Source organism: Etheostoma spectabile, chromosome 23 (genome assembly GCF_008692095.1).
Source record: "Etheostoma spectabile isolate EspeVRDwgs_2016 chromosome 23, UIUC_Espe_1.0, whole genome shotgun sequence".
Classification (NCBI taxonomy): domain Eukaryota; kingdom Metazoa; phylum Chordata; class Actinopteri; order Perciformes; family Percidae; genus Etheostoma; species Etheostoma spectabile.
This window is the reverse complement of record NC_045755.1, coordinates 18,639,259-18,648,564: the sequence shown is the minus strand read 5'-3', so window position 1 is coordinate 18,648,564 and position 9,306 is coordinate 18,639,259. Positions and strand designations below refer to the sequence as shown.

General features: G+C 41.7%; 1 long non-coding RNA gene across 1 annotated transcript in view; it reads right to left on the bottom strand.

Moving 5' to 3' along the window:
• The window catches only part of LOC116673235 (uncharacterized), an 18,577-nt gene that overhangs the window by 8,320 nt on the left and 951 nt on the right, over positions 1–9,306 (bottom strand). The window contains exon 2 of the long non-coding RNA XR_004327793.1: positions 6,905–6,908. This is a non-coding gene — a long non-coding RNA (uncharacterized LOC116673235). The remainder of the gene's footprint in view (positions 1–6,904; positions 6,909–9,306) is intronic.

The following is a 9,306-nucleotide window of genomic DNA, read 5'->3' as shown; positions in this document are numbered from 1 at the left end:
ACACACACACACACACACACACACAGAGACCACACAAGTTAGTTAGGTTTCAGATGCATGAAAATGGCAGAATCCCAGGGAAAGCTCATGCACATTGCAACAGTTTTTAGCTTCAATTTGAGATTAAAATGTTACCAAAGATGTGATGCAGAGGAATAGTGTAAGAAAATAGATGAAAATCCTCACGTTATCAAATTGAAGATCAGTTTTACAGCAGTTCTAAAGTGGCTGTGGAATACGTGTTTGTAAGATATGTTTCCACCACATACCGCTACTTTACAAGTAGCCTACTGTATGATTATCAAATGGTGCATTAACGTATCGCTGAGTGTATTTCTGCATGGGCCCTTTGATAATGGGATGTTTTGTGAGTTAAACAGCGCATTCTTCTAAACGGGTTCGTAGGATATCGTACAAAAATGTTTGCAAAACAATGCATATTAATTGTTAAAAATAAAATACGACCGCAGGCTGGTCATGTGACGCCGGTTAGAGCACCGTACCAGCAGCAGTTGGTAGTTCAGTTTATCTGATAAAAGGTGACTGAGCTGGGTACAGTGCACAGCGAGCTGCTGGTTGATTCGGCGGACATTATTAAGTTAAATTTAGGCAACAAAGAGTGAGCGTCATGCGGCACCAAAACCACCTAGTTTAGGAAAACAATCGTGGTTTTTAACAACAGTTGCATGGAAAGAGCAAAATCCCAGGAAAGTTCATGAATATAGAATCAGTTCTTAAATGTAAATGAACTGTATTTATATAGCGCTTTTCTAGTCTTAACTACTAGATATTATGTCTTCGTCTCCGCACAGAATGCACCATGGCTAACGCTAGTTGACATGAACTTGCTCAATTGAACCAAATTCGGGAAGACCTTTCTTAAGTTTTCTCTTTCGTAGATGCGCGATTATGTATCCCGCAACTTTTCTTGAAAAGAGTTTCTGTGCTATTGTTCTAAAATAAAAAATTAGGTCCTGTGTTATTTATATAGAAAACAGATGTGCGTTTATCTTTTAGGCACGCACGTTTTAAGGTTCATTTTGGTTTTCAAAGGTATTTTGAAACACAAGGCCAGCAAATGAACACACACTGCAACATGCAATCAGCCGTGTTAGTGGCAGCAGGGATCCTTCCCAAAAAAATCCTCCTGGCCTTCGCACCTGCCACTGCAAAAGCAGCAAGAAAGGGTGCCAAACATCTACGTATCTGTAGTGCTCATCCAGCTTTATTGTGGGTTTGTCTTTAAGAAAAAAAGAAGTAAATTAGACAGATTGTTTGCCCAAAGACATTTTTTTGTGAAGGACACACAGAAAAAAAAAACCTCACATGCCTGTGCATGCTAAGAATACAAGATGCCGTAACGGCTCCCGAGGGAGGCCTCGTCAAGTTAACAATGAGACACGATTAAATGACATTATTATAGCAAACTAGCTCAAGTCATCAGGGAGCGAAAGACAGAGGGGTTTAGATTTGCATCCTTCATTAGGTAATGGAGTTGTTTGAATGCTGGTGCGTTGTGTCAGAACACGTCGATGCCAAAGCAGACGTTTATGTTCACCGTGTAAAGCATCCCTCTCATTTAAACTCTACAGGCCTGTCAGAGCTGCCTGAGCGAGGCAATCGCTCACTCTCAAAACTCATACAGTACACACCCGCTCATGCAAAAAGAGGCTGTATTCATTCAAGCATTCTCTAAACTAATAAACCTGACTATGGACTTAGCCAGTCTTAGTCTGAAGTGTCATTAGAAGTGGCAGGCAGCTGTGGCAGCCTGTGAGGGGCTAAGAGGCTTGAGCTCCCACCGTCTGTAATCCCCGCAAACAAAGTACACGGCCATGCTGCAAAATAAATATAAAAGTAAATAATTCATGCAAACACACTGGCTCTCTCACACACACACACACACACACACACACACACACACACACACACACACACACACACACGGTATACAGTAGGTGATGCGAAAAAGATGCTCTTGAAAACTTCAAAGCGACAGTGAAAATGCAAAGTCATGATATGGCAATCTGCCTTAAAAAGTAATCTGACACGCTGACGGCTACGCAAACAAGCACGTGCACAAACCGGCGTGCGCGCGCACACACACACACACACACACACCACACACACAGAGTGATTTCACTTTGAGGGAGGCAGCAAAAGAGAACTTGGCAGAAAGACACTAAGTGGTAATAAAGGCCAAGGCATAATAGGCTCTGACAACAACACCCCCCCACCACACACACACACAAACACACACACACACACACCACACACACACACACACACCACACACACACACACCACACACAACAACCACACACACACACACACCACACACCACACACACACACACAACACACACACACCACACTTGAGCTGTAAGTTATTGAGAGGAGGTAATGTTGCTGGGCAGCATCTTCCTATAGACCACATTCCACTCTGAGATGAAACAGCTAATTGGACGTGGGACCTTCTCAGCTCTGCAGACTCTAGTAATAGATTTGGTTGAGGAGAGCCTCCTCCCATCTGCTTTACTTCAATTTATAATCCTCTGCTTTATTTGCTCCTCTGCCCCCCAACCGAAACTAACCTAAAACCAAACCCTCCATTTAAAACACAATTTAACCATTTTGAAGGCTAATTTTTGTTAGTAATATTTGAAAAGAGAATGCTTTTCTTTCCTTTTTTTTTTTTTTTTTAAAAAGAGCTTAATTTTTCAAACAATCCTCCTGAGAAAAACGACCATATAGGTCATCTGTGCAAGCTGCTTATTATGACCCACTTTTACGTTTATGGTTAGGTGGCGAGGTTTAATGGCCGTAGTTATTATGAAAAACAAAAAGGAGGAACTGACATTTATGGAGGCGGTTTGGGTCGATGGATGGGTCAAGCAAACGCAGGACTTTCACCTAGTAGACAGTTTTTCCCCGTACCATGTGGAACCAAAAGTCAACATTGACTTATTTTACAACATGTTTTCACTCCGAACTCATAAAATACCGTTTGGACAGTGGCTGTCAGCGTCCGAAGCAATGGAAAAAAACGGACTGGGAAGAGCAGCAGCTCCACGGGGTTTAGCGAGTAGTATGTATGGCCGAAATTCCACGTAGGGAGTCCAGGGGAGACCAGGGTTTGTGTCATGCGTTTTCCCAAAGTCGCTTTCGTCTTCTTCTTTAACCGTCCTGTTATTCCCACATTTCACGGAAACACAAACCCACCCCCGACCTAAACCCAACCGTCCCATTTCTGCGTGTTGTGGACCTTTTCCTTAACATAACTGCGTCAAAAGGGACACCAATAGTCGCGACCAAGCGTGTTTAGTTAAAGCAAGTTATATGACGCAAACAGGAGACTTTAAGCGTCAATATTTTACAAGATGGGAGTTAGAATCTGAAACGTAACGTAATATATAACGTAATAAACGTACTTCTCATATGTCACCTACATGACTTTACCTTTTCTGTTCAGGGTTTCCCCCAGAGAAGTCGTTTAGCCTGGTGGCAAGTGTCTTCTTTTGCAACGAGGGCCCGGTTGGGGCCAGTCATAGACTGATGACAGCATTAATATAGGGCCCAATAGTTTCTGTCATAACAGAATCATGGATGGAAACGCAAAGTTTAAAGGTCCTACATTAAGTCCCTACTTGAAGCTAACTGGAGATTAAAAAATATGACTAAGTTTCCAAACAAGCCGCCACTGTAACTGTAGTTTAGGAAACGTCTTAAAAATACATTACAAAATGACACCCAGTGGCGGCGGCCTGCTTGCATTACAATGGGGGAAACCCTGCTGGTGTTAAGGTATGAGGAATATTTTTTTCATTACTTCATGAACATCATGAGCATCCATAACCAAGGGCAACTCGTTGGCATCAGGCTTTCTGTTAATGACCAGTTTTTCCCAGCTCTTGTTGCCTTTAATAAACTTTCAGTTGGTATGTTAGCTTTTTCATTGAATAAATATCCTGGATAATCTCATACCATTGTTCTTTTCCTGGGGGCCCTGTTCCTTGTTCTTATCGCTATTTTTAGCTAATTGCCTAATGATGATCAACAAACGGAGGTCACCGTAATAAAAGAAGGGCGGGCCACCTTATTCATCCACTGCAACATGACTAGAAAGAATAGTTCTTTCCCACATAAACTCCCCTGGTCTCCTCATCTTTTCTCTTTTCAATTTCAGCTCACTGCAAAGCTATCAAGGCATTGGAATATTCTTTTAAAACACTCACAGCTATTACATCTTCTTATGTTGAAGTGTTTATCTCCGTCTCTCTCGCCATCTCTCTCTCTCTCCGTCTTTCTCTCTGGCGCTCCTGGTGTGAGTTTCTCTTTGAAATGCTTTCTAATTAGCACGTACAACACACAGACAGGGTCAAATTAAATTGCTAAGATACAAGGAGGTTGAGGTCAACCGCTCTGCAAAGACCGTCAGCACGGATAATTGGGAGATATATATTTTTTCTCCCTCTCCTTTGCTAAATATCCATGATCAAAATGACACCGGATGGCACACCGACAGTTTGGCAGGGTGGCGGTATGCCGAGGCAAAGACACCTTATGAAATATGAAATTATTTTTTAGAGATAGAGGAAGACAAGTAATTAGGAGTGCAGAGAGAAAAATCACTTTAATGTCTCCTCTCACTCTGTCTTTACCAAAACGCTCCTGCACCTGGGAAACCACTTCTGTAAAAAGTAATATATTACGGCCATTATTGCCTTTATGAAACATAAGATGATCTAGTACTTTGACTGGAATATGTAATAACTAACTAATAAGCAGTAATTTGGACTAAAGGAAGCCCTTAAGAGACCATCTTTTGTGTAGATCTCATTAATTTCATTGTTCTCTAGTTTCCTGGTTAATGCATCCTTCAACTGTTCAACGGTTCTGATTAGAGAATATGTTTATTTTTGCAAAGATATCTCTAGGTAACTGTAACCAATTATTTTACCTCTCAGGACTGCTTACCTCGCCATTATTATTCCATTCGAAGTAGTCCTTAAAGATGGAGTAGGTGAGACTTATAAAACTAACTTTATTTCATATTTGCTAAAACTGCCCCTATGTCCGAGTAGAACTACATGAAGCAATGATTGAAGATGAAGGAAAATCCAGCTCCTCTAGCACCACCTACAGCCTGTAGTGCAATCTGCAAAAATCCACAGCTCCCTGTTCCGATCCTCCAATCAGAGGACACACACATTCATGGTCCCTCATGGGGGGAGGGGCTTAAGGGACAGTTTGGGCTTTAGCAGAAAGGAGGGGAGGGATGTTCAAATTCTTTGGCTAAATCTTCACGATCCAACCTACAGCACCACCAACATCCACTTTGATTTTATCTTCCACTTGGTTCCAAATTTGAGTTTAAAGTAAAGTAAAGAGGGCTACGGTCTGACAAGTTGGTTGGTTTGTCTGGCCAGGTTTCAAGATATCTGTCACTGAGAACATCACACAGATACGACAGAGAACTAACAACAACAATGTTTGGCAGAAACATTGTCCTGGTTGCTCAGAAAATATCCACAGACAAGTGCAGCTGTTGGCCATGCTTTAATAGAAAATAACTCCCAGCAGGAAAAAAAAAGTCTGAAATGTCCTGAAATGAATGGAACTCAAATAAGCAAGGCAAATAACAGACATTCAAACATTTAAAACCATGTTGTTGGTTCTGGAAAATGGTAACATGAAATGTACAGTACTCTATTCTGTTTGTGATTTATAACATAGGCGGAAAACATCAAGTCAAGCCAATTTTATTCATATTTCCCTAAATCACAAATATGCTTCAAAGGGCTTTGCAATCTGTATCGCACACTACACCTTCAATCCTTAGGTCCTCGATTCACTTCCATGCTATGTGAACGAAAGGGCCGATAAAACATTCACCTTCGGGGGCAAAGCAAATTTGCATCGCTTTGAGGCAAACTTTGGTGAACTTTGACCCTCGAAATCGCAGCCTCAACCAATAGCAAACAACTCTCATAACAAACCGATAACAAACCAGCAAACTGATTTCCGTGTGCCTCACATCCTTCACTGCTCACATTTACGGCCGTGTGTGACGGGATGGAGCAAAAAAGTCAGAAAAAGAAGGAAGACCAACAGAGGGGATCCCTGTTCCAGGATGGACAGACACACAACAGATGATACAGAGTATCATCATAAGTACAAAGCAGTATATTACAAGCCTGGTGGCCCACAGGGCCTGAGTTGCCCCCCCACCGGGCCCAAGCCACTGGGAATTATTATTTTGACTTTTTTTTTTTTTAAAACTAGTTACGGTGGGGCGGCTCCAAAACTTAGACCTAGTCATATTTTTCAAATCTCAAGTTAAAATCAGAATCAGTAAAAGATTTGTTGCCAGGTTAGTAGCTCCTACTAGGAATTTCCTTGGTTAACAATGCATACATAAAAACATATTTACACAATAATATGAAATAAACAAGCTAATTTCCCCAGGTGGCGTGGCAGCAACGCAGGAGTTTCAATTTTGCCGGGTAGACCTGACGGACCAAAGATAGCAATGTATCACTGCATTTTGCAGCCGAGTTAGCATAGTCTCCCACCCGCTCCCATTTCAATGCTCTATCCGTCCCTATCACGTTACCAACAGTGAGATTGACTACCGTACCGTGGGTCCCCCACGGGAATCACGTGACCCGCGGGAGTCCTGAAAAATTGTCACCCTCTACTGCTCAGTGGCCAGCAGATCATACTGTGGTTGTGCTGGGCAGCTTCCAGGTACGAATGTGTAACTGTGTGAATGTGACATCTGGTCTTTGTTGCAAATGAGAATTTGCTCTCAATCGACTTATCTGGATAAATAAAGGTTAAATAAAAAATACAGAAACAATTAACATAATGCATAAAACAATTTGATATTAGGCATTAATTACACGGCTTGGTTGAATTACGCGTTCCTTTATTTTCTTGATAACCGTTGCCAAGTATAACACACCATTAGATGCAGTTCTGTTCACTCTGGAGGACAGCTTTCAATCAATATGCTGAAAGAAGTCCGGGTAATTTATCAGCTGTGGCAAAAAGGGTGGAAACGTGGAGCAACTTCTGTCCTCCAATTCAAGCAATGACACCAGATAATGGTGAGCGCCTATTGCTGCATCTTTATATACACCATCTATGATCGCCACATCTATATGTACACCGTCTATGATCGCTACATCTTTATATAGCGTCTATGATCGCTGTAAATTACGTTAAACATGTTGCAATGTAGCTAAGCTAACTAATTAGCGTTGTAGTCCCTACGGCTGAAGTTACTGCGTAGCGGTCATAGATGCTATATTAAGATGTAGCGATCACAGATGGTATATAAAGATGTAGCGATAATAGACGCTATATAGAGATGTAGCTGTCAACAACAGAAACGTTCAGTTTTATATGAATTAGAACAGCCGGTAACCCGCTAGCTCACTACAACGCTTCAGCTGATGTTGTGTCAGTTCCTGCTGTGATTAAAACAGCAGCTGGGTAATTTGTACACCACGGCAGCACCCAATAAAATATAGCTACAGCAACTACCACAGCCCGTAAGGTGGTGTTGACAGGTTTGCATTAAACAGCTAGCTACAGTTTTAACGCTGCTATGGACGCAGGATTCCAAACGTAAAGATGAAACAGACCATTGTCATTAGTGGAAGCAATACCAATTGTATTTAAATCAATGATCTCCCATTTAAATCAATATTTTGTGGCTAATTTATTTATTTGGTAATTGGCCATGTAATAAGCGGGATACTGTAGAGCGAGGCGGTTGTCATAGCAAATACAACCCCAACAGGGTAATCAGGACCCTTATACCTTTTTTGAATTCTCCATTTCACGAGTCCGTCCATGATTTTGTTGCCACAGAAACTATTGGGCTCTATATTAATGCTGCCATCAGTCGGTGACTGGCCCCAGCAGGGGTAAAAAGACACTTTCCACCGGGCGATCAACTTTTGTGGGGGAAACCCTGATAACACTGGGTAGATAGATTTCACACTAAAAAGTAAATAGATGATCTGCACAACATTAGAGAATGGGTTTGTTGGGAAATGTAGGAAATTACAAACTTGAGTGGTTTCTCATGAAGTTTAAATTTGTGCATCAAAAAGGCTGAATGTGTTATTTATGCAGCAAGTAACTCTTGAACATTTTTAATTAAAGTGTATCAGTGTAAAACAATTCCTGGAAGGATTTTACCCTCACAGACATCAAGTGTGTTTATATTAATGATCGCCAACAGCAGCACAAACTCCCAGCGTGTTTAGACCGGACTTTAAAAAAAGGAAAATAAGTAAAAGCACATACTGTATGAGCCAAACTCAAGTTTGATCGGGAAAAAAAATAAAAAAAATAAAGCCGACAACAAAAGAGCACTCTGGGAAAATAAGGCAGAGCAATATGTCAGCATGGTAGCACCTTTAAAAGTCACCGAAATGCCAGGTCACCCTGCTCGACGGGGAGAATCAAACCACACAGCGAGTGTGTTAGAGCACCTTGCATCACACGTTGAGTTTACATCACAAAAAAACACACACTCAAAAATAGAGCACCAGCTGACCGCCGCTGTCAACAATTCTGTCATCGACTGCCTTTGATTTCTTCATTACAAGGATGCGACAATACATTTTCCCTCTCCTCTTTGATCATTATTCCTTTAATAAAAGGTGGAAGGATGACGCGTTTGCTAAAGCTTGTGTGGGTCGCACAGTGTGTGTGTGTGTGTGTGTGGATCGCACAGTGTGTTTGTGTGTGTGTGGCTTATACTTGGGCTGTATTGTATGTCGCTGGCACGTTGTCTCACACAGAGCTAGGTGGGAGGATGATGAAGCAAATGGGTGTTAAAAATTTATTTCAGCTTCATTTATTATTCACGCGGACGGGTGCGATGTACAAACCGATGACGACACCCCGTTCCGGAAAAAGTCTCCCACAATTCCCTGCGACAGCTGTTGGCACGACCTGCTGAGCTTTGCAGCAGAGTAAACAACGTCTCCTCTTACCACGCTTTCCAAATGTAACTGTTTGACTTGGGCTCCGAAACAAACTTGAACTGAGGCGAATTCCTGCTACTCTCTCCCTCCCATCTCCCTCTCCAATCTCTCATCATATCTTAGCGTTCACTGAACCTTGAAAGCTCTCAAAGTAGAAAATTCTTGGTAACTGAAATATGAGATGTCTGCTGGGATGTAATCTTGGAGCTCACACACCGACTACCACAATCAGACAGATACTGTGTTTTAGGAACATGCTGCTGTTTTTCAAAAGCAATTCAAAAGAAACCGTAAAAAAA